Consider the following 23,358-nt stretch of genomic DNA (forward strand, 5'->3'; position numbering starts at 1 on the left):
TTCTTTCTATGAGAACTTATATGCCTTGGTCTGAATGCTTCAGTAGAGAAGTCTGAAGCTAATTTTTATTCTTATTTTTTTATCTCTCATGGGTACCTGATTATTTGATGTATGTATGTATGTATGTATTTACACTAAAGATTCTTTTCTCTTTTTCTTTTAGTTGAAGCCTAGAAACTCCATAATTTTGATCTGTAACAATTGTTACTGGATGATGGTTCCACTTTCAGGATGAGTAATAATATAAGGCATGGGATGATGGTATTTTCCTCCATTTTCCTATTGCTTCTGCCAGAAGCCTGGAGGTACTAGCCACCCTGGGTCATAGAGGTAGGATAAACAGTGTTCCCTCAAAGGCATGTCCTTCCTAGAACCTTGGCATGTGACCTTATTAGGAATTAAGGTCATTGGAGATGAAATGAGTTAAGATGAGGTCATACTGAAGTAGGGGAGACCCTTAATCCAATATGACTGATGTCCTTATGAGAAGGGAAGAGACATAGAGACAAACACACAGAGAAGAGAAACTGTGTGATGACAGAGGCAGGGACAGAGCCAAAAATCTACAGGCCAAGGAACTCCACAGATGCCCAGCAACCACCAGAATCTACGAGAGAGACATGGACCAGATCCTTCCTGGGCACTTTCAGAAAGAACCAATTCTGATGACATCTTCATGTTGGACCTGGCGCCTCCAAAACTGCAAGAGTCTGTTTCTGTGGTTCCTGCCACCCAGTCTATGGTACTTTATTAGGGCAGCCCAAACAAACTAATACAGTCATGTTACTCCAATTTCAAAGGTTGGGGTTTCCCAGACCTTGACTGATTTCAAGTCCATGCAAGGGGTGGCTTCCCCTGGTCCCTCTATAGTACAGCTACAGCCTGTCAGTCCCCAACCTTGAGTGTGTGGCCATTTGCCAGGGCTCCCAAGTTTGACAAACCTGGACAACTGCTTTGGAGAAGTTCTTTGAGATTGACTGGAACAGGCATCCTCTCATGGTGTCTGTCCTCTTTCACTCTGCCGCAATTTTCACTGTGCTGGTAGGCTTTATACATGTGTGTGTGTATATATATATAGGTTTGGGTTCTAAGTGATTCTATTTTCATGTAAAAAGCAGTATTTCTTTTGGTTTTCCTCTCCTGCCCCCTCTTCTGCCTTGATTTTGGTTTATAGAAAGGAAAATAAAGGGGCAGCATTATCTTTACTTTGTCATCTTATCTTGCATCCCAATGACAGTATTTTCAGTGGAAAGTTGCTTTTTGAAAATCTTCCAAGACGGTCCAGAAGATAGGCATCTCTGGGTCCTTTGTGATGCCTTGTTCAATTTGTAATACTTCAATTCGATGTATAGCAAAAGAGCCAAGGTTGTATTTCCAGCATCTATATCATTAGACTGGTTGGGAATGATGAGATAATTCAGAAATGTAGAGGCTGGCATTCTGGAATCAGACTCTTGCTGATGGACAGTCCAAATCCACAAAAATTACAGTTGATGACACACATTATACAAATGTGCTGCAAGGTGAACAGCTCTACTTATATATCAATAATTTCTCTGTTTTCTCTCCTTCTAAAAGCAAAACCAAAGCCCGGCCCTCTTAATTGGAAAGTCAGAGGGTCAAAAACCAAATTTTAAAAAAGTTGAATAGTATTTGGCAGGTAGGAAAGCAGAATACTTGAACTTGGTCCTTTATGACAGATTCCATGAGTCCCTGGAAGTGTGGAAGCAGAAGAAGAATGAGGTGAGAACACAGGGAAAAGTTTCCATCATGTAGAACCCTTTCCCCTTCTGCTGATGATTTATAGAATTAATAGATCAGTCTTTTAAGTTTGTTAATTGAGGAGGCATTTTGAATTAATTGACCCATTTTGAAGGCACAGGTTAGGGAGATAATATTTCAGAATAGCTATTCATACGATGAATTGTGAATAATCCAAGGGACAGCTAAGGTACAGCAATTGTTTCCAATTACTCACTCCAGTTCTTGGAGTCAAGGTAGACCACATTGAACTTATTATGTGTTAACATCTCTCCCCAGAACAGCATGTTCAGCCTTTTTTTTTCCCTGTTATTACTTGGGTCATCCTTTTCAGGCTATTTCTGAATTCTGCTGTCTTATTTAAACTGATCTGGCTGAAACTGAACTTGGTCCTTAGAATCAAGGGAGGGGGGGCTGGGGTGTTACTCCATGTAATGGCTTCCCTCTAACATCTCATATTCACTTTAAGGGATTTTGGAAAGATTATTGAAAATGATTTCCAATGTAGCATTACTTTTCCTTATCTAAGCTGAATTTCTTTCCTTGGCCACCTTGGTGACTTATTTCTGCCTTCCCCACAATTTCTCCCAGCTTTGACAGACTGTGTAATTATTTTTTATCAGCACATTTTGCACTTCCAGGTTGTTAATAAATATATTGAAGAAAATTAGCACTGGAGGATTAACTATAATCAGATTCTTAAGGCAGTAACTATTAACTTTGTCTGAGGCTGAGAAATGACCATTGATTTCTGTTCTTTAGTTTCTGTCTCAACCAGTTCTAAAAACTCATAATGGAATTTCACATCATGCTTTATATATTCACCCAGTTTCCCCCAAAGTCACAAATATCCTTTGGAAGCCTGAATTTATTTTGTGCACTCATTTTTCCTTTATATCTATATTTTAAAAAGACCTCTTAAAACATCTCTAAGCTAAACAGTAACACTCTCCTCTGTACAGAAACAAGTGTGTCTTTATTATAGAAAACTTATTCTTGCAGGTGTATTACAATATCGTAGTTATTGTCCATACATTCCTAACCTCTCCCCAGTGGCTGAAGAAGTAGAGGCAGAAGGAAGGCTTATCTTGTGGGTTTTCAAGGGGATAGTTTCTGTATTCCTAAGCCCTGAGCTGTGGAAGCAGAAGAGGGGATTAACAGACATCATACTTTCCCCAAAGATATTTAGAGATGAACTCAACCAAGGCATTTAGAAACTTAGATTTTCTGTAACTTAATAAAGGGTTTCTAGAGTTCCCATCATGGCTCAGCAGGTTAAGAATGCGACATAGGAGTTCCTGTGATGGCGCAGCGGAAATGAATCTGACTAGGAATCATGAAGCTGCAGGTTTGATCCTTGGCCTCACTCAATGGGTTAAGGATCTGGTGTTGCCATGAGCTATGGTGTAGGTCACAGACACGGCTGGGATCTGGCGCTGCTGTGGCTCTGGCATAGGCCGGCGGCAACAGCTCCGATTCAACCCCTAGCCTGGGAACCTCCTTATGCCACAGGTGCTGCCCTCATAGGACAAAACAAACAAACAAACAAACAAACAAACAAAAACACGACCTAATGTCCATGAGGAGGCAGGTTTGACCTCTGGCCTTGCTCAGTGGGTTAAGGATCCAGCATTTCTGTGGTTGTCGTGTACGTCAGCAGCTACAGCTCCATTTGACCATATGCTGTAGGTGTGGCCCTAAAAAGAGAAAAAAAAAGAGGTTTCTAGAAATATTATGTCTATATACTTTTTAATTATGCAGGTCTGTACTTCTTCAATCTTTGTTACTTTTCGACTGGAGACATCCCAAGCAAGGGGCCCCTGGGTTTAGGCTGGAAGCAATCTTGGCATGGCTTTGTAAAGAGTAACATCTCTTTCTAGGCACCCACGTGATCTGAATTGGAACCAGAAAGACATTTCTGTTGAGAGATCAGCACAAGTACTGATACAAATGAGTGGCTTGATAATTCTGGTAAAGGGCAGGGATGGAAACAATGATTCAGATGAAATAAGAAGCCCCTCACACCTTCTATCAAGGTGTTCCTTGAATCCCACTTGGACAGTGGGAGCTTTCCACACCTCTTCTGAAGGGGGCCTGCCAAGAAACCCCACCCATCCTGATTACCATTTTCTCCAACCCATGGATCCCAACAACATTCCTGTCTGTCATTTGCCAGCTGTGTTCAGTGGCCCTGAGTTCTTACCCTGGTTTTACTACAGAGCATTAAAAACTGAGCTGCGTCCCTCTTCTCAGAACCTGCAGGTTTAGGAGCTGTTGAAGCTTGGCTGTACAGTACTCCAGTGTTAGCAGAAGGTGCAGCAAGAACAACCAGAGCAGTGCTCTCCTCCAGCCACCCATCTTCATTCCTCTGAGCTACTAACCACCCCCGCCCCCCTTAAACTGCTCTCTCTATGCTCATGACTTTCTCTGAAGCAAGGATATGAGAACCATTCATTTTACTTTATTTAGAAAATAAAGCAGATTTAGGAAGATTGAGGGGTTTATTCTATAAATCATGGCAGAAATATAGTGAAGAGTAAGACTGTGTCTTCTAAACTGAGATCCACTCATCTGGCACATGAGTCTCCTGAGGTCCTCACATGCTTTCTCTGGTGTGTGCCATATTCCTTAAACTGGAATGACCCAAAATCCATTAAAGGGTATTGAGGTTTCAGAGAAATTACTAGGAGACTAGGGAAAACTGCTATGGATTGGATGTTTGTGTCTCCCCCAAATGCATGTTGAAGCCTAAATCCCCAATGTGCTGGTATTTGGAAGTAGGCTCTCTGAGAGGTCATTAGGTCAGGGAGGTGGAGCCCTCATGAATGAGATTAGTGCCCTTATAAGGGGGTGAGGAGACCAGAGCTCTCTCTCTCTGCCATGTGAAAATACAACGAGAACATAGCTGTCTACAAACCAGGAAGGGGAACTCCAGGTCCTCTAGTACCTTGATCTTGGACTTCCCAGCCTCCAGAACTGTGAGAAAGACATGCTTGTTGTTTAAGCCATCCAATCAGTGGTAATATTTTTAAAAATAGCAGTCTGAGCTGACTAAGACAGAGACCTTCAGTAAAATCTGTACAAATTTCACTCTGGAAAATGCGTGGTGAGGTCTTACTATCTTCTTTATTTCTCTTCTTTTATGTACAACTTCCAACAAAAAGATTTTTTAGAAGTCCTTATTTTAGCCTTAACAATTCAGCACTCCCTTATTACCATATCATGGGATGTGTGTGTCCATTTTTAATAATCAGATATATCCTTAGAGACTCGGGGATACATATCAGAGATTAGTAACTATTGGTGCCTTGGCTTCAAGATCCCTAGATAGAAAGGTTGAGCTCTCTCTTCTCTCTCTCTCTGCAGCTAAATGGACATCAATACAGTGTATATAGTTAATAAGTACATTAAATTAATTCCAATTATGACTAATCCTGCAAAGCTTCTCCCATAATATGATAGTTTTTTAGATAAGATTAGGAATTTGAAAAATAGAGATGATTGCTGTCATACAATTGACAATAAATGTCTGTTAGCTTAAAAAAAAACATTTATTTTAGTTTGCTTAACAAGCATATTTAGAATTTTCTGATCTCCTCTTTTCTGCTGGTTCTCTGTACCTCCTCACTCCTAAAACACACTGAGTGAACCAAGGAAGTGTGGTCTTTTGATTTATGCTGACAGTAGTAAGGCTATCATATGCCAAAGACTGTCTTAAGGACAATAGAATTAATGTAAAGAACTTTAGGTTATTTCATTGGCTCAAAATTTGCAAAGCACTGTTATTATTTACATTTTACATATAAGGAAGCATGGCCAGAAGCCGCTTAAGAGATGACAGATTAGAAGTCATAGACATGAGATCCAGGCTTAGATTGGCCTCATCCCAGAGTCTGAGCTCCCCCTACTTTATTGCACGCTCTCTATTTGTCAAAGCCCAACATCTCAAATGTGAGTGTACTTCTGAGAGAGCATTGGCGATAAGGGTGAAGGGGAAGTCCTGTTGTCCTCTGATGCCACGGTTTTCCCATGACATGGCCCATGATGGAGGGGAGTTGACTGGAAGCACATCAAGTGTCCTGTGTCCTTATCAACACTACACTACCCACCAATCAGCACTGGGATTTCTTCAACGTTTGTTACCGGGCTTCTTCATGAACAATGGTCTGAGGAGATATGTAAGCAATGATGTATGTCTAGTTTTAATTCTTCTTCTTGTGTGTCCTATGGTGGTACTTTAGCTCATGCATTTGCATATGGCTTATGCATTTACATTCAGAAAGTTTTTGTTTGATGGTATTTCTCTCCCCATGGTTATAGCAAGATCTGTCATGTCATGTCTTTTTGAGCCCTTGGTGATTTATTGTGTCTGTACCTTTTGGAATTTTCTAAAAATGTTCAGACAACCTTACCAGGGTTGTCATACTATTTCTGCCTCCTATTTTTTGGCTGATACTCTTTTTTTTTTTCTCTCTAGGGGGAGGTGCAGTTGGGTATATGACAGGATGAAGATGGGGGAGGTACACTTGGCCTCTGTGAAGTTTCAGTTCATGAGGAAGGAGAATTGCTTTAATTAATGTGTCTCCTAGGAAATCTGAGATAGAGTGGGACAATCTCATCACAATCAGAGCTGTCCCCTACCTAATTAGTGAAATATTAAAGCAGAATTGCTTAAGTCAACCAATCTTATGTTCATAATCAAATGTGCACCCCAAATTTGCATGCATTCTCATCCGGCCTTTCTACTCTCAATTTATTCCAGTCTGGAGGTGAAAATTACTTCAAAAAGAATTGTCCTCCTCAAGAAATATGCAATTGGACCTAGTGTCCCGTTAGTTAGCTGAGCAGATTTGTGATATTTGGGGAGTTTCCTTTTCCCCAACATCAGTCCAAGATGCTTTCTGTCAAAATTCATTTGTTTATTTCTTTAGTTGGATCTTTAAGGGAAAAGCTGGGGCCTCATAAATTCAATAAATCATGTTTAACATACAAATCTGACCTAAGATAGGAATAATTCTTGTTTGGAAAAAAAAAATGTTTTGCCCTTTGACATCATTTAAGTGACTCCCATTCATAATAGAAATTTGTAGTTTTGAGTAAAGCCTTAAGCATTTTCCAAATACTTAATGTTAGGCATTCTTAGTTTATCGTCACTCAGTTTGCAGTTAGGCGCACATGTCTGGCAGCTCCAACCACTCCACCAGCATAAGTGGCCCTTTTCTCTGTTTTTACCAAAGGACCGATCAGGTCCCTCACCTTGGTGCCTTCCCAGCTCCTGAGCGTTGAAGTCGTCTTCATTTACTTGGGATCTGGACAGTTCCTGTGAATCTAAATCTGCATCTGTCAGAGAACTCTCACGTATTTACAATTCAGGACTTTGGCCCTAGACAAGATCAGCGTTCATATAAAACAGTGTTCACCACTTCATCACAGGAAGTCAACATTTCTGGTCAATTTCTGCTTCTCTTGGAGTTGCTTATTCCCCCTAATTTTACATTTGTTTTACTTATTTTTCTGGAAACTTCTCACTGATTAATCACACAACTATAAGCTCTTCTCAATACCTCAGGGAATCTCTCTGTTCATTGTCTCAGAATGTCTTCCTGTCCCTGTGTGCGGATGGACGGTTGGCTAAACCTGACGTGCAGCTGCCTCTGGAGTCCTCCTTGGACGTTCAGCAGGGAATCTCCTCTGCTTCTTCCAGTCTTCACCAAACTCCATGCCTGCCTCTCTTTTGGCTTATCTCTTAGTTCGAGGAAGCGCCGCTTCCAGGTGCTTTCTTAGATCCTACACATGTATTTTTACCATCTGAAAATGTTAATCTGTACTCACACTCGATTAATAATTTGGCTGAGTTAGAATTCTAGATCAGAAATAATTTTTCATGGGACTTGGAAGAAATTGCTTCAGTGTCTTCCAGCTTCCACTGCTGCTTTTGAGAAGTCATTACTACTCACACTCCTGATCCCTTTATATGTGGTCACTTTTTTGTTTCACTTTCCTTTTTTTTTTTTTTTGGAAATTTCTATTATCTTTTTCCCCCTGGTGTATACTTTTAAATATGTAAAAATTATGTGAATTGGTGAGGATATTTTTATTTAATGGGCTGGACACTTTTATCAAAAATTTTGTTGTATCTCTCCTCTTTTTTATTTAATTTGGTATCCTTTCTGACATTCCTGATACTTAACTACTGGGCATTCTAGATGGATCTTATAATTTTGTATCTTTTTATGTTGGCCATTTCTTTGATTTTTTAAAATTCTACTTCCTGGAAGATTTTTATAAGCTTGTTTTTCATGCTTTCTATCAATATGTTTTCTAAATTTTTACTATGATACTTTAATTTCTAAGACCTCTTTTTTATTCATTATTATCGTTATATCTTACTGTTCTGATTTTATGGATTCATGCCTACTTTTACCTCACTAAGAATATTTTTGGAAGTACTTTTGCCAACCCCTGTCTGCACTCACTGTGTCTGTCTGTGCAAAATCCCCTTCCGGCTTGTTCGTCTTCATCTCTTTTGCCTTTCCTGGCACAGCTTTCCTCGCATATCTGGTGATCCTTGTGTCCATTCCTTTGTAAAGACAAGGCCCTGAAAATGTGGGATTGCTAACCAGTGGTCTTCACTGACCAGAGACAGGGTGGAGACCAAGCCTTTCTGTCAGGAGTACCTTATAGGCTAGTTTCTGTCTCTTTTTCTGGGCTCCTCTGGGTCCTCAGAGAGGAATCATCCAGTCTTCTGCCCACAGAATATAAGCTGCTTTGTCTGTATCCTGGGAACCATTGGGGAGGGGGCTGGGACCTCAAGGCTGATGTGCAGGTTCTCACTCAAATCTCATTTGTGAGATGGTCCCCAGCCCTAACCCAGGAGGTGCCTAGTGCCCCCAAGTCTGGAGGACACTCTGCTTTGACCTTTTCTAAAAGTGTCTCTTTCATCCTCTGCCGGGGTAGAGGGGCGACTGCCTACCTGGGCATGGAATTCAGTGGTAAATGTTATTCCTTTCAGCACATTATCAGCTAATCCTCGTTACATTCTGTATACAGTGTTCTGGATGGGACAATGGATGCTGATCTAATTCCCATGTCTGTGACCTGCGTGTTTTCCCCAGAAGCTCTTGGAATGGTCTCTTCATACCTGATGTTGTGATGAAACCACTTGTGAAGGTATTGACATTCAAAATGTTGGGGATTCTCTGTGGATCTTTTCATCCTGGCAACGCCTGTCTTCCCAGAGCTCTGAGAAATCTTTATTATATCATTTCTTTAATATCCTCCCTTCTGCTCTGTCTTCTTTCCCCGAAACACCTCTTAGTCAGATACTTTACCTCCTAAAGTAATCAACTCTGTCACTTCTCTTTTACCTCATATATTTTTCATTCCTCTTTTATTTTTCTTTTGTATGAGAATTTTTTTATCTTCTAGACATTTTATGAAATTCTTCAATCAAACTATTTTTCTTGTGAAGACATCATTGTTTTCCTATTATATACATATTTTTTTTTCTGTAATGCCATCCTGTTCTTGTTTTTTTGTTTTGCTTTTTGTTTTTTATTGCTGCACCCATGGCATATGGAAATTCCTGGGCCAGGGACTGAATCCCAGCTACAGCTGTGGCAACACTGGAGGCTTTACCCACTGCACTGGGCTAGGATCAGAACCCGAACCTCCACAGCAACCCAAGGCGCTGAGGTCAGGTTCTTAACCCACAGCACTGTGGTGGGAGCTCCCTGTTCTGGTTTGTTAAAGTAATATCTTCCTAATTTCTTTGAGGATACTAATGAGAGGCTATTATTCTTTTAAAGTTCCTTTATGTTATGTTCCGTGTTACTTGTCTTTCTCTTACACATCCCATTCTTTCCTCAAGTTACCTGTTCATGTGCTGTGTTGAGCAGCTGCAATGTTTATGGCAAGACTTGCCCTATACATGGACTAGCAGCTTTAGATGCAGTAGGGAGGTGGCCATTAACCTCTGAGACCACAAAAAAGAGTGAATTTGCTTTGCACTCAACACCCATGCATTTCTTTTCTTTTATTTAATGAAGAGTCATAATTTTATAAAGGAGTGGTGGCTTTCAGTGCCTGGCTTCCCACATGCAATTTGCTGGAATAGGAGTGGAGAGTAGAACGTTCTTTGTTATGAGTTCTGAGTCTCAACGCATCTTCCTGTCTTCAGCCTTCATGTTCTGTTCCCAGCTTCTGTTCCTGGGATTTGCAGTGTTGAGACTCTCCAGGTTTCTGCAAGGATGCTCTCTCTGCTGCTCTAGCCTACCTCTGTTTCTTCTCATTTTCTTGGAAATCTATTTTTATTGCTATAGTGAATGGAATATTTTTTTTAAAGACCTTACTTTATCATTATCTTGGTATTAATACTTATAGATCTTTGATGAAATCTTTTGAGTTTCTAGGCATACAATCATATAACTTACAAACAGTATCTCCCACTATTCAAGCTTAAGTATATTTGATATATATATTTTTTCATTACATTAGCCAGAATTTCCAAAACAATGACGGCTGATAGAATAGACACATTTCCATATTCCTAATTTAAATATAACTATTACTAGTGTTTCACTGATAAGCCTCATATTGGTTTCAAATAGGTATTGTTTATCTACCTAAATATCTAGATTATATTCATAATGATTTCTTGTAATAACATTTCCTTGGGAAAAAAATTATTATTGATTTTGTTATAGAGTCAGGAGAAAAAAAGCAGTTCAAATTGAATTCTAGAAACTTACATTACCTCAAATTTGGAAAAGAGAAGAAAAGGAAGCTCTTGTACTGAAGGACCACTTGGCATATATCAATGAGGAGATATGCATCTGGTAGAGATACGCTGACTTTTGATTCATCTGTGGAATTCAAATTTTCACTGATCTCCTGGGGCTGACAAGCAGATCTTGAAAATTAGGGCACCATGTTTTGATCAGCTGCAGAATAAATAAGGAACTGAAATCAGTTGTTTGAAAGAAATATGACTACAGGGCTTGCGTTTGATCATCAATCTTCAAATTTTTTAGGTGAATGCAAGTTATCTGCATAAAATTCCTTGTTTATTCTTTGTAAATTTTTCCTTAAAAGAGTGACAAAAGTCTTTAAAACTAATTCTTAAACTTTGGTTTATTAGCCATTTAACCTCTGATTATCCAGATAAATAGTTTGTTTCTCAAGAGGTTACTAGGGTTTCCTTCTCGAAGACCCCCACATTTTAAGAGACAGGGGTGCTGTGAGGGTCAAACATGGCCTCTGCTCGGTATCACTTATGTTTTGGTATTTCCAGGCAGAGATGTTGTATACTTAGGGCGAATAATCAATTACACTTTTTCCTCCCTTTCTTTAGGCTTTCTTGTAATCTTCCTTGGTTTCCTGTGTTGATACTTCTTTCTTTCTTCCATCATCAGAGTCACAGAGCACACTCTGACTGCTGCTATGGTCTGAATGGTGCTCACGTTGGACTCAGCTGAGAAAGGGGAAGCTTGTTGTGATGCTAAAACAAAACATGTAAAGATATTATAGAAAACAGCTTAGTTTTCTTGGCTCTAGTGAAATTGTTTCTATTCAGTTTAACCAAACAACCATATTTATGATGACCCAGATTTGAGAATGTTTTCAGCCTGGGGAAAGAAGGAAGAAAACAAAACAAACCTTTTTTTTTTTTTTTTTTTCCTGAGTTGAGTCCCAGATGGAGCCCAAGGCCTCTAAGTGGCCTAGGCTGGGGACACATCCTCTTTTGGGTCCTTACTATTCCCATAGGAATACAACTCTCCTTGGACCATGGTTTGCCGGATTCCTCCCCCACACTTTACCACGAGCATCTAATATTGGGAATTTCTGTGTCCGTCGTCACACCTGCATTCAGTTTCTGCTTCCTTCTTTGGATGTCCTGGCATGATGTGTGCTGAAAGGGGGAAAAGACATGTAAGGTTTCCTGGGAGTGGTCTGGGCACCAGGCTGTTACCACAGATGTTTTCCTCCTAGAAGCAGCAGGTAAAAAAGCACTTCCACTCCCAATCCAGCCCTTCCCTTTACCCTGCTCTACACAGAGGCATAAAAGCCAAATACCACCTCTGTCTGCCACTGGATTTTCCCCCCTTATCACTTTCCTCAGGGGTACAAAATGCTGATGCTGTTGAGATCTCGAAATAAGTGATTTATAACCAAAATGGTCCTCTGCAGTGAAAGGTCTACGAGAGACCGCAGAATTTATTTGCCGAGTTACTATGCAAATTTCACAATTAAATCTTAACTCAGCTCCGGAGGGAATATCAAGGATTACTGAGGGAAAGGGGCTTTGACACGATTTTTTAAAAAGGAAAGAGAGCAGAGAAAGAGCAGAATACCCTACAGTTTCTGAGTCTGCACCTCCATGTCAATCTCTCAGTGGGAATCATATGGGGAGAATCAGGTAGAACAGGGAACAGGGAAGATGTAATCAGGGGAAAGGCAAAGAAAACTGCTTTCTTATTTGTAAAACTGAGGTAATGAATTTTTAGAAACATCCGTTGCCACAACGCGCTGTCCTGGGGGATATACGTTTGGAGATACACACAGCCACCCCTCTCTTCCTTTATCCCTTCCCAGTGTGCCCGCATCCCCCTTCCTTCTTCCTGCACTTTGTTTCCCAGACTCTGGTGGGTGGGTGGGTGGGTGGGGAGTTGACCCTTCCCTGACGCTCCCCTCCCCCAGCCCCTCCTGACTCCCCTGCTTTCTCAGCTAAGGTAGTTTTAGCAAGAGACTTCTGTTTTGACAGGCAGTCTCTTGGGTCTCTTCGCTGAAAAGGCCAAAGCTCCCAGTGCAGCTAAAATCTTTGCCTTTAAACAGCTCACTTCCCTGAACTGCATGCAAATAGCAGGGCTCTCAGAGGTTCCCTGCTCCCCCAGGCTCCTGGGTATCCGCACAGCCCTTGAAAACCATCATTTTGGGGAAGGAAGGCTTTTGAAGGGCATGCATCCTTCAGACACTGGCACGCTGATGACCACCAGGTTGTCCTCAGAGCCCTGCTCCCATGGGGTTCCTGGGCCATCGCCTGCCTTCTGCTTTCTTGTAGGGGAAAGGCACTTTCTCCTTTTCTCCACATTCAACTATGCAAGAATGCAACTGGCTTGTCCATAACAAATGATGCCCTGACAACACCCTAGCTCATTAGCTTAGTTCATCTCTAAGAAGGAAGTGCTCCTCCTCTTCCATAAAAGAGTACCTGTGGCTGCCAACACCACGCCTCTACCCCACCACCACCCCGAGGCCGGCAAACACAACAGCCATTGAGCAAAGCACAGATGGGCACAGGGTGAGTTGTCTATATCTTAGGAAATTAGGAAAGTGAGGTTGAAAATTCCCAGTAGTCCCAAGTACCCATTTTATTTAGTTTCTTTCTTCATACTCCTTCCCTGACAGAAAGCCACACCTGTGAAATCGCTTGGAAGAAATCCAAGGGCTTGAGGCTTTTCTATGCTTCCGTCTGAGTCAGTTGTAGTACCTGGGAGAGTTGGCAGTAGACAGGAAAGACCATAAACTCAGCAAAGACAATGGAAAGTTGTGAACTGGTTTCTCCTCAGTTACCCTGCAGGCTGTGGTAAAGGAGCTTCATCAATTCCTGGCTTTCTTAGGGTGTGGAGCCTTCCTGATTTGATTGCATTTGGTTGCTATGCCTCTCAGAATTTTATCTGTTGTGCCTCCCCAAAGTCTATTTCTATGGGGAAAATGTGAATGTCTTTCCTTGGGATGGGGTTAAGTTTGTAAATCTTGATACAGTTGAACAAGGCTGATATTAATATTATATCGGTGCTGATTGTATATTGAGGGCTGTTATGTCCACTGAGAAATTGTTCCTGTTAAGAGCCACAAATTATCATTGCAAACATTCCTAATCCCAGGGAACACAAAAAGCTTTTTCTTTCAGCAGATAATGAGTTTCTTTTCTCCAGCCTAGCTTTGGTATGGAAAACATTCGTAATTATACGTTAACACCTTGTGAGGCGGGGACCTCATTCTGTGGTATTGCTGTACAGAAGTTGTACATTTCAAAAGATGTTAGACTCTGAGCACATTGTATAGAAGCCTTTTTGTTGTTGTGTCTACTGAGTTACTTTTCCAAGGCATCTCCATAAATACCTTAAAAAAAAATTGTGATGATTGTCATAGTCCTTTGAGGCAAGTGGGACAGACAAGGTGTTAAGTGGGTTTTTTGGAATATATATGTGGTGGGGTATAGTTTTCATTATTTCCCCTCCTAATAATAATGAGAAAATGGAGAATGTACCAGCCCTTTGGGAGGAATGAATGCACAAATAACAGGAATCAGAAGCGCTCATCACAGGAAGGGAACTTAGGTACTATTTATTCTCAGGTAGAGTATGATCACCAGTCCCCTTGCCCCATTGCCCATTTGTGGAGCTTCAGACCCTCACAGACACTTCTGCTGGCAGAGGATTCCTCTTTGGTCTCAAGAAACAGTGGATTGTTGAAGTACAATTTCCTAGATTGAGCCTCCTTATAATTTGTACCCACTGGTCCTTATTGTTCCTTTGTTTATCTCACATGGAGAGACAAATCCCTTAATTCATTTATTCAACAAATATTTATTGAGTATCCAACATACGTCAGGCATTGTTCTGGGAGCTAAGGAGAGAGCAGTTAATAAGACACAGATCTCCGTGCTCAGGGGACTTATATTCCAGGGAAAGAGATGGGAAGCAAAGCAAGAAACTAATGTAGGAAGATGGATATGATTGATGATGCTATTGAGAAAAGTAAGATGAGGAAGGTGATAGCATTAGGGGAGGGGAGGCGAGGCTTAAATAATGTGCTGGGGAAGTAACATTTGAGCAGAGACCTGAAATGGGTGAGTGGGTGAGCCACTCACCTACCTGGGTGGATCCTATTTCAGGCAGGGTGCTCAGTGAGGAAAAGACTGTACCCAGCATGTAGAAGAATGGCCAGTGCTCTAGCAGTGCAGTTGTGGCAGCATCAGCTGGAGGAAGAGCTGTGGACAACATGCTGGAGAGGAGACTCAGCAGGTGGGGCAGGTGGGCAGTGCAGATTCTATGCTCCTCTGGCTCCTTCTTGGAGTGAGATGGGAAGCCACTGGAGGGTGGTTGGAAAAGACATGATCTGTGAAAGGAGCATTTTGGCTCCTGGCTCCTGGGTTTAAAATAGACCTGGGTGAGGGTTGTGGGTCAGACAAATTTAGAGGCTATTAGAATCATCCAGTGACTTGGAAGCAGTGAGGATGTTGACAAGTGATACATTCTGAAGATTAAAAAGCCACCAAGATGTGGGTTAAGATGAAGAGAAGATTCAAGGATAGCTCTTGGGTTTTTAAGCTGGGCCACTGAAAGGATGGAGCCATCTTTTAATTCAGATGAGAGGAACTGTGGGTGAATCGGAATGGAGAAACAATCAGGAGTTTAGCTTGGGGAATATGATATTAGAAATCTCTAACCCAGAATATTTCAAATATTAAAAGACATGTCATGCCCAGATATTAATCAAATATAGTCAGTTCTGCTATAATGAACATATGTATCCCTAAAAAATCATCATGTCATGCAAAATTGTACAATAAAAACTGCAGGGCTTATGGGGAAAAAATAAGAAGTGGGCATAAGATTCAAAAACCTTTTCAGAGATGCACCAAAAAAAAAAAAAAAAAAAAAAAAAAAAAAAACCTCAAAAACCAGCATGGTTTCAAATGTGTTAAATGCTTATGGAATACATAAACATTAAGATAAAAATGGCACTTTGCCCTGAAAAAACTAGGGGTTAGCTTGTGGAAGTGGGCTTTAGAAGGGTTGTAGCATGTGAGTTATTGTGAAGTGGTAAAAAGTGGAGTGTCTGAAATGGCACGCAAAGTGCCAGACTGGAGATGGGTGTGGCTTATTGTTCTTGGTTTAGCATTGGCATTAAACATCATAGTTAAGTGATCTTTCCCAGCCTTAAATCCTGGGCATGTTTTTCTTCCTTGGACATGAAGGTCCTTCAAGGCAGACGTTTATAGCAGATGCCTGTTTCATCAAAACTGAAAATTTGATGCTGTATATATCCTTCTTCTTTAATTAACTTCTGTATAACCTGGAAACTCTTTTATGCATTTGAAACTCTAGCAATGTTTGAAATCACTAAACCAGCCACTGCTAGCATCAAAGGGAGCCACTTCTGTAGAACTGAGTGATTTCCACTGAAAGTCTTTGAATACAGATAGTGCTTTAAAAATAAAAAATAAAGTCCTGCATGCACTGCTTGGCACTTTGAACCAAGACACATAGATAAGTTTGGGATGTTTCATTAGTGTGTGTGTATATGTGTGTGTTTTGTTTTCGTCTCTTGTTTTATGTTAATAGAAAAGTTCAAAATTACAAAAGAATAGCAAAATGTAGTCTTGTGGAATAACACACTGGGTGAACCAGTGTGGCTGGTAGATGTTTAGTCATAGGGAAGAACAAATCTGACTCCGTATTAGATCTGTTTCTTTTACTTTAACCTTTGTACTCCATTGCTTTCTCTTCCAGTTAAGAATGTCACTTATAGCCTGAAATAAACAGGACAGGCCAGTCTCAAGGCTCTGATCTTTAAGGGTATAACACTTTTACATTAATATAGAGATAAAAAGTTGCACAACAGAGAACAACCTTTGTCTTATTGAGGTTTATAGGCGCATTGTGACCTGACCCATGTGGACAGCTGCAAGAACAAAGGATTCCTACACCCTAGACCAAAAAATTTGCAACAACAAATCATGCCCCTCCCTCACCTTGCCTTTAAACATCAGAATGGCCATCATTAGTAAGTCCCCAAATAGCAAATGCTGGAGGGAGTGTGGAACCCTCCTGCATTGTTGGTGGGAATGTAAGCTGGTACAACAACTATGGAGAACAGTATGGAGGTACCTTAGAAAACTATACATAGAACTACCATATGACCCAGAAATCCCACTCTTGGGCATTTATCCAGACAAAGCTCTCCTTGAAAAAGACACATACACCCCCATGTTCATTGCAGCACTATTCACAAGGGCCAAGACATGGAAACAACCCAAATGTCCATCAATAGATGATTGGAGTAAGAATATGTGGTATATATACTCAATGGAATACTACTCAGCCATAAAAAAGAACAAAATAATGCCATTTGCAGCAACATGGATGGAACTAGAGACCCTCTTACTGAGTGAGGTAAATCAGAAAGACAAAGACAAATATCGTATCACTTATATCTGGAATCTGGCGCAAATGAACCTTTCCGCAGAAAAGAAAATCATGGACTTGGAGAATACACTTGTGGTTGCCAAGGGGGAGGGGGAGGGATTGGGATGGATTGGAAGCTTACAGTTAATAGAAGCAGACTCCTCCCTTCGGAATGGATTAGCAATGAGATCCCTCTGTGTAGCACTGGGAACTATGTCTAGTCACTTATGATGGAGCATGATAATGTGAGAAAAAAGAATGTATACACATATGTGTAACCAGGTCACCATGCTGTATAGTAGAAAAAAAAAATAATGTATTGGGGAACAAAAATTCTTTGCTGAAATCCTTCAGGGAGTTTGGTGTTTTGGGGTATAGCCACCTGTCTCCTTGGATGGCCCTGCAATAAACCTTTCTCTGCTCCAAACTCTGAGGTTTGGGTATTGTTTGGCTTCACTGTGCATTGGTTACACAGACTTGTGTTCGGTGACAGTTTGAGGTGTGGGCATGTGTATTCCCAAGCAGCTCAGTTCAGCCTGATGCAGTTTTCTGTTTCTTGGGGACAAAATCGTGCATCATCAAATATACAAAATTCAAATTATACTCAGATTTTCCCCAGTCTATCTGTGGATCAGTTGCCCTGGAACAAATACACAATTGTTATGGCAGAACTAATATTAACATAGGAAAATTTTAAAATACTGGAAAATGTATTTATGTAGAAAAGAAATTTAAGAGTGCTTTTACTCTCTGGTATAAGCTTCATGTAGAAGAGGGACTTCGTGGTCCAGAGCCAAATGGGACTTCAGTTTATGGAAAGAAGATTATCTGGAAATCTGCTCCTGACCTCACATGGTGGACGGGTTTCAATAACTCCCAATCTGTAACCTGCTTTGGGACGGAATCCTGGGCAGCTCAGAAAGCTCCCTCCCAGTGGGATCTCCCATGGCCTTCTGGCCCCAGCCCGGCTGAGGGTAAGGATTGCTTAGTAATTGCTTGCCCTGTGCCGAACTTTACCTTGACCCTATCGGGGCACATTAGCTCTGGCCCAGAGGCCCAGCACCTCAATGAAATGTAGCTCAGCTCACAAGGAGCCTGAGTCTCAGCCAATAAGAACCACGTATAAAAATGAAAACTTGGTCCCATATGTCTTTAAACCCATGACGGTTACTGCTGATATGATACTGCAGGGGAAAATGACTTAGATTTTTGTTGGGTAGATGGATTTGGGGGGGTCTCTCTGCGCAATTTTCTTTAACACAGTGGGGTCTTTGTCACTGTAATGAAAACTGCCTTCAGCTAGAAGGAAAAAAGAAAGGAAGAGAGAGAAACAATAGCAGCCTGGAAGCAGAATTTTCCAAATAAATTAAGCAGTTTTGAGACACAGGATTTATATTAGAAACACTGATACAACCTTATCCTCAAAGGTGTGAAGATCTAGGCTTTTGAAATTAATGTAAATAGCAGTATTACTGCCCCCGGCACCAATGGAGATTGCTGCGTGTATGAAAGGATATGTATTAAAAGGAAGGACAGGGAGTTCTTTTCTGGTGTGAGTTCGATCCCCGGTCGGGGAACTTCTATAAGCCACAGGGACAGCCAAAAAAGGGGGGGAGGGGGTTTACATCCCATAGTGTTTTCAGAATTTTGGAGAAATTCGTGCCGCTTTGAATGATAACACCTTTCACTGTTATTTTTTCATAGATATTATGTAAAATGCTGCACAAAGAAAACAACAAATGGGTGATTTTGCACACGCCTCATTTACATGAGCACACTTGGAGTTTTTAGTGCATCTTCTGTTCTGTGTGTGAGTGCACAATTCTGTGGACCCACAGTCAGGGGGCCTGAGATCTATTTTTAGCCAATCAGAGAGATGACCTTCGTTGTGTCTCCTTCCTATAAATGTAAAAACCCACTCTCCTCTCGGGTTTATTGGTCAGATTAGATGAGTCAACGCATCGGAAAATATTTTTCAAGTGGTAATATGCTGATCGAAGATGAAGTGTTATTCCTGCGGGAGCGTGGAAGGAGGAAAAACGGTCAAGACAAGAGGAAGATTGCTTTAGTTCATGCAGCTCTCGTGGGAAAGGTGCGTTTTGCTGGTGGGGAAACTGGGGCAGCTGCATGTGTGAAAGGCAGAGAAAGACAATGTGCACATGTTCAGGTGTTTGTAAATGCAAGGGGGACAGCCCTTTATTAGGCAAGAGATATGCTGAGTTTTAGGTTTCCAGTACCAGGAGACTTGGAAAAGTTGAAACACAGCCTAACGAGGGCTGCCAATGGCCTCTAATGAAAATTTCCATTTGGAGAGACTGGATGTTGACTTGGCATGACACCAAACAAGCAGCCTGCTGCAAAATTTTACACCAATTGTATTTCTCCTAATTAAACCCTGTCTGACCTCAGCATTAAGAAACAATTTGTTTCAGGATATAACCAGCACACATAAGCAATTACATTCTGTTTGCCCCATTAGCATTATTTGGCTCCTTTGCTATCCAGGGCTGCTACTGCAGCAAATGCTGCCCCAGAGCCAGAGCTATAAAAAGCCTGGAGTGTTCGGAGGCTTTTTTCCCCCATACTAAGAACTAAGAATACCATCATATTTTAGCCAAGCCCAAGATTCTGGGAACAGTGTGCTTCTATGTTTATTATAAGGGTGTGTCTATATATGTATATATATGAATATTTTTCTGAGTTAAAAAAGACTGCTTATAAAAAACCTGAGGAAGCTATAATAATCTAAGTTTATAATAATCTTAAGCTTATCTGGTATGCTATTTTTCATTTTCCCTTTCAGCTGTGACCCTTGTACATTTACTTTTTTGTAGCTGTCAGACTTGGTGAATTTTGGATTTTAAACAGAAAAAAAAAAAATTGGGTCCTGCAAAGCTTTTGGGGGGTGTTGGGGGCAACTGTTCTTTTCTAAAAGAAGCAGCTTATCCGTATAACAGAGAGTGAAATGGAGAAAGACCACATATGAGAATAGTCAGCAGACCTATCTGTATAGTTCATTTAAGTGGCAGGAGCTCTGGGCCTGGGATCGGGGAGGGAGTTTGGTCCTCTCAGCCCTGACACTTACTTGTTGGATGTCAAGCCCATCTCTAACCCCTTGAGTTTCTTCTTTTCTCTTCTCTTTTCCTTTTAGGGCAGCACATACAGCATATGGAAGTTGCCAGGCTAGGGGTCGAATCAGAGCTGCAGCTGCTAACCTACCTATACCATTGCCACAACAATGTGGGATCTGAGCCGTGCCTGTCACCTATACCACAGCTTATGGCAACGCTGGATCCTTAACTACTGAGCAAGGCCAGGGATTGAACTTGCATTCTCATGGATATGAGTAGAGTTCAAACCACTGAGCCACAGCAGAACTCCCTTCTGAGTGTCTTTCTTCTTTTATAAGAGGGGACAAGTGATACCTGCTGTGCTTCCTCTGTAAGGTAATTGCAGAGATTAGCTGAATCAGTTTGTATTTCCACTTGGTTATGGAAAGCTGCCGAGCCCTAGTAGAACATTTTTTTTCCCTAACTTTATTCTGAAACTTTTTGTTGTAGGCTTCTCTTCTTCTGTCATCCTTGGCTTGAGAGCTGTGATGGGAAAGAGAGGAAGGAAGGGACAATGAATTCCTTGTAGGAAGGGGATGGATGGAAAGGAAGGAAGAAGTCTATGTGTTCTGTTGGCGTAAACGATAAGGTGGGGGTTTGTCCTCAGCTTTTGTCTAGTTTTTACATCCAGTACCTAGCAAAGATATCTATCATTGGCCTCTCAACTCCGAGTTTTCAACCTGTAAAATGGAAATAAAACCTTCTTCCCATTTTATTTCAAAGAGATACGGTGGGAATAAGCAAGTCTTCCCTGTTGAGACCTTTGAGAGTCCCCAGATGCAGATGTTAGTAAATGGAACTCAGTCTGTCTCTGTGAATTGCAGTGAGGTATAAGAGAGGCTCTGAAATTCACTCTTCAGAGCAGTGCTTCTCTGTGTGCATCAAGAGCACCTTCTGTTGGCAACTAAGTCTCATGAGCCTTAAAAATAAAGGTAAGTGTCAGCCTTGAAGCAAACTTAAAGAAAACAGAGCAGAAAGATTAAGTACGAATTGACCTTAATAAACCAAAAGGATGAATATCCACCCCTTTCTCCCGTCTTAACCCATCGTTATCCTGCTGCATCATCACTCTGGTCTAAAAGTGTGACAGATCAACTCCTATTTTGAGACCTAGGGTCTGAAATTAGCAGGTCACGGTGGAGCAAGAGCTGCCCTTTGAAATAGAAAACTTCCGTGTGAGCCCATCTCAGGCATTTCCCAGCCGTGTGGCTTGGGTGAGTCCCTCCAGTTCACCTGATACCAACTAGTCATGTTTAATTTTCCAGATATTGTTATCTGCATTTTGCTTTCCTCCTAATCATTTCTCATAAGTTGAAGGCACTGACATACCCATTTGTATTAAACAGTTGATAGATCAGTGATTTGAAAATTTAGGAATATTTGCAAGCACTTGGGAAAGTTCAGATTCCCCTTTAGAGGTACTTATAGCACATTTGGGGCCCAGGAGTCTGCATTTGAAGACACAATCCTGGTGAGTTTGATGCAGGTGGGCTGACAGTAAAATACACTTGATAAACTCATATGGCATTCAGAAGAGTGCCTGATGTGTTATAAACATTCAATAATATTTATTGAATTAAGGCAGAAGTGGTGGCCTAGCCTACCCATATCAAGAAAGACTGCTTGCCCCGTGGGAAATCTGAAACCATACTGTTTGGAGGAGCTTTCTATCTGAAATTAAGGTGTCAATTTTCTGGTACGAGGGGAGGGAAAATGAGAAGTAGTAAGAATCAGGATAGGATGCTTTGGAACTTTAAAATTCCATGACAACAAGACCCTTCTGGCTGGCTTTGAGCTGAACTACAGCTTCTCTCTTTTTGATAAGCAGTTTCACCATTTTCTGTTCCTTTACTGGCACTTGATTTTCGCTCAGTTCATGGCTCTGACACTGGTATCTGCTCTCCCCTGCTCTAGGCATCGCAGGCCATAACTGCTCTTACTCTGACCCTTTGTCTCTGCAATTTCCACTCAGTCCACTGCCATTTCAAATATTTCGTTGATATTAATCTGGTTTCCCCACAAGCTACCTAAGAGCCAGTGAATTCATAAGTTCTCTGCCCTTGGCTGATGGTTAAACACAGGACGCCCAATTAGATTTTAATTCCGGATAAAACACACTTGTCTTTTAATATTAGCATGTCCCAAGCATTGCACAGGACATATTTATACTTAAACAATTATTACTTTGGGCTTATCAGTAATTCAAATTTAACTGGGCATCCTGTATTTTTATTTGCTGAATCTGGTAACTCTGTTTCTGGATGATCTTGCTTTGCACCATTTGCTCTTGTTAATCTCTGATTCTTTTTTTTTAATTTAATTTTTTTTTTTTGGTCTTTTTAGGGCCGCACTCACAGCATATTGAGGTTTACCAGGCTACGGGTTAAATCAGAGCTATAGCCACTGGCCTACACCAAAGCCACAGCAACATGGGATCTGAGCCGTGTCTGCGACCTACACCCCAGCTTATGCCAGCGCCAGATTCTTAACCCACTGAGTGAGGTCAGGGATCGAGCCTGCATCCTCATGGGTACTAGTCAGATTTATTTCACTGAGCCACTATGGAAACTCCCTAATCTCTGATTCTTGATTGTCAAAGTTACCCTGATGATTTATTTTGAGCTGCCTTTTCATAGCTGTGTCTACCCAAAATTTTCATCTTTCTATGCTTCTAGTCTTTCCATTTGCATCTTTCTGGTTCTTACTGCCCATTTTTGTTTTAACCCAACATTTCTCTCTAACTGGAATTGCCCGGAGTGGAGATTGCTCTAGATGCCTGTCTCCGATTTCAACGTCATCTCGGAAACACAGGAAGGTGATCTGGTGTATTCTCCCAGTGACTCCTACCTGGCTCCTAGTCCTGGAAAAAAAAGTAGGAGGTGGTTAGGAGCAGCAATCAGGTTGGAAAAGGGGACTGGGCTGCAGTGGCCTAGCACTTAATGCTAGTCTGGGTTCGTCGTGGCTGCTCCTGACCAGGGGTGGTTGGTTATAAATGGACGCAAGGACGTCCAACCGCAGTTCTATTCTTTGTGCCTTGAAATCAGGAAAGGAAAATCTGGACATCGTGGAAGGTCTTTTTCAAGATCTTGAAGAGGGCTCTTCTCTTCTTCTTCTCATTCCTTTGATCTTTCCCATCATAGCACCTTCATCTCATCACACACTAGTTACCGTTTCCTTGTCTTTATTCGCTTTTATTGTGCCATGTGTGTGATCCATACAAGGCATGTTGATGCTCTAAATATTTTCTGACTGTCAGAAACTATTCTGTTTTCACTTAATAACAGTCAATATTT

This window comes from Sus scrofa, chromosome 1 (assembly GCF_000003025.6).
Source record: "Sus scrofa isolate TJ Tabasco breed Duroc chromosome 1, Sscrofa11.1, whole genome shotgun sequence".
NCBI classification, from domain to species: Eukaryota; Metazoa; Chordata; class Mammalia; order Artiodactyla; family Suidae; genus Sus; species Sus scrofa.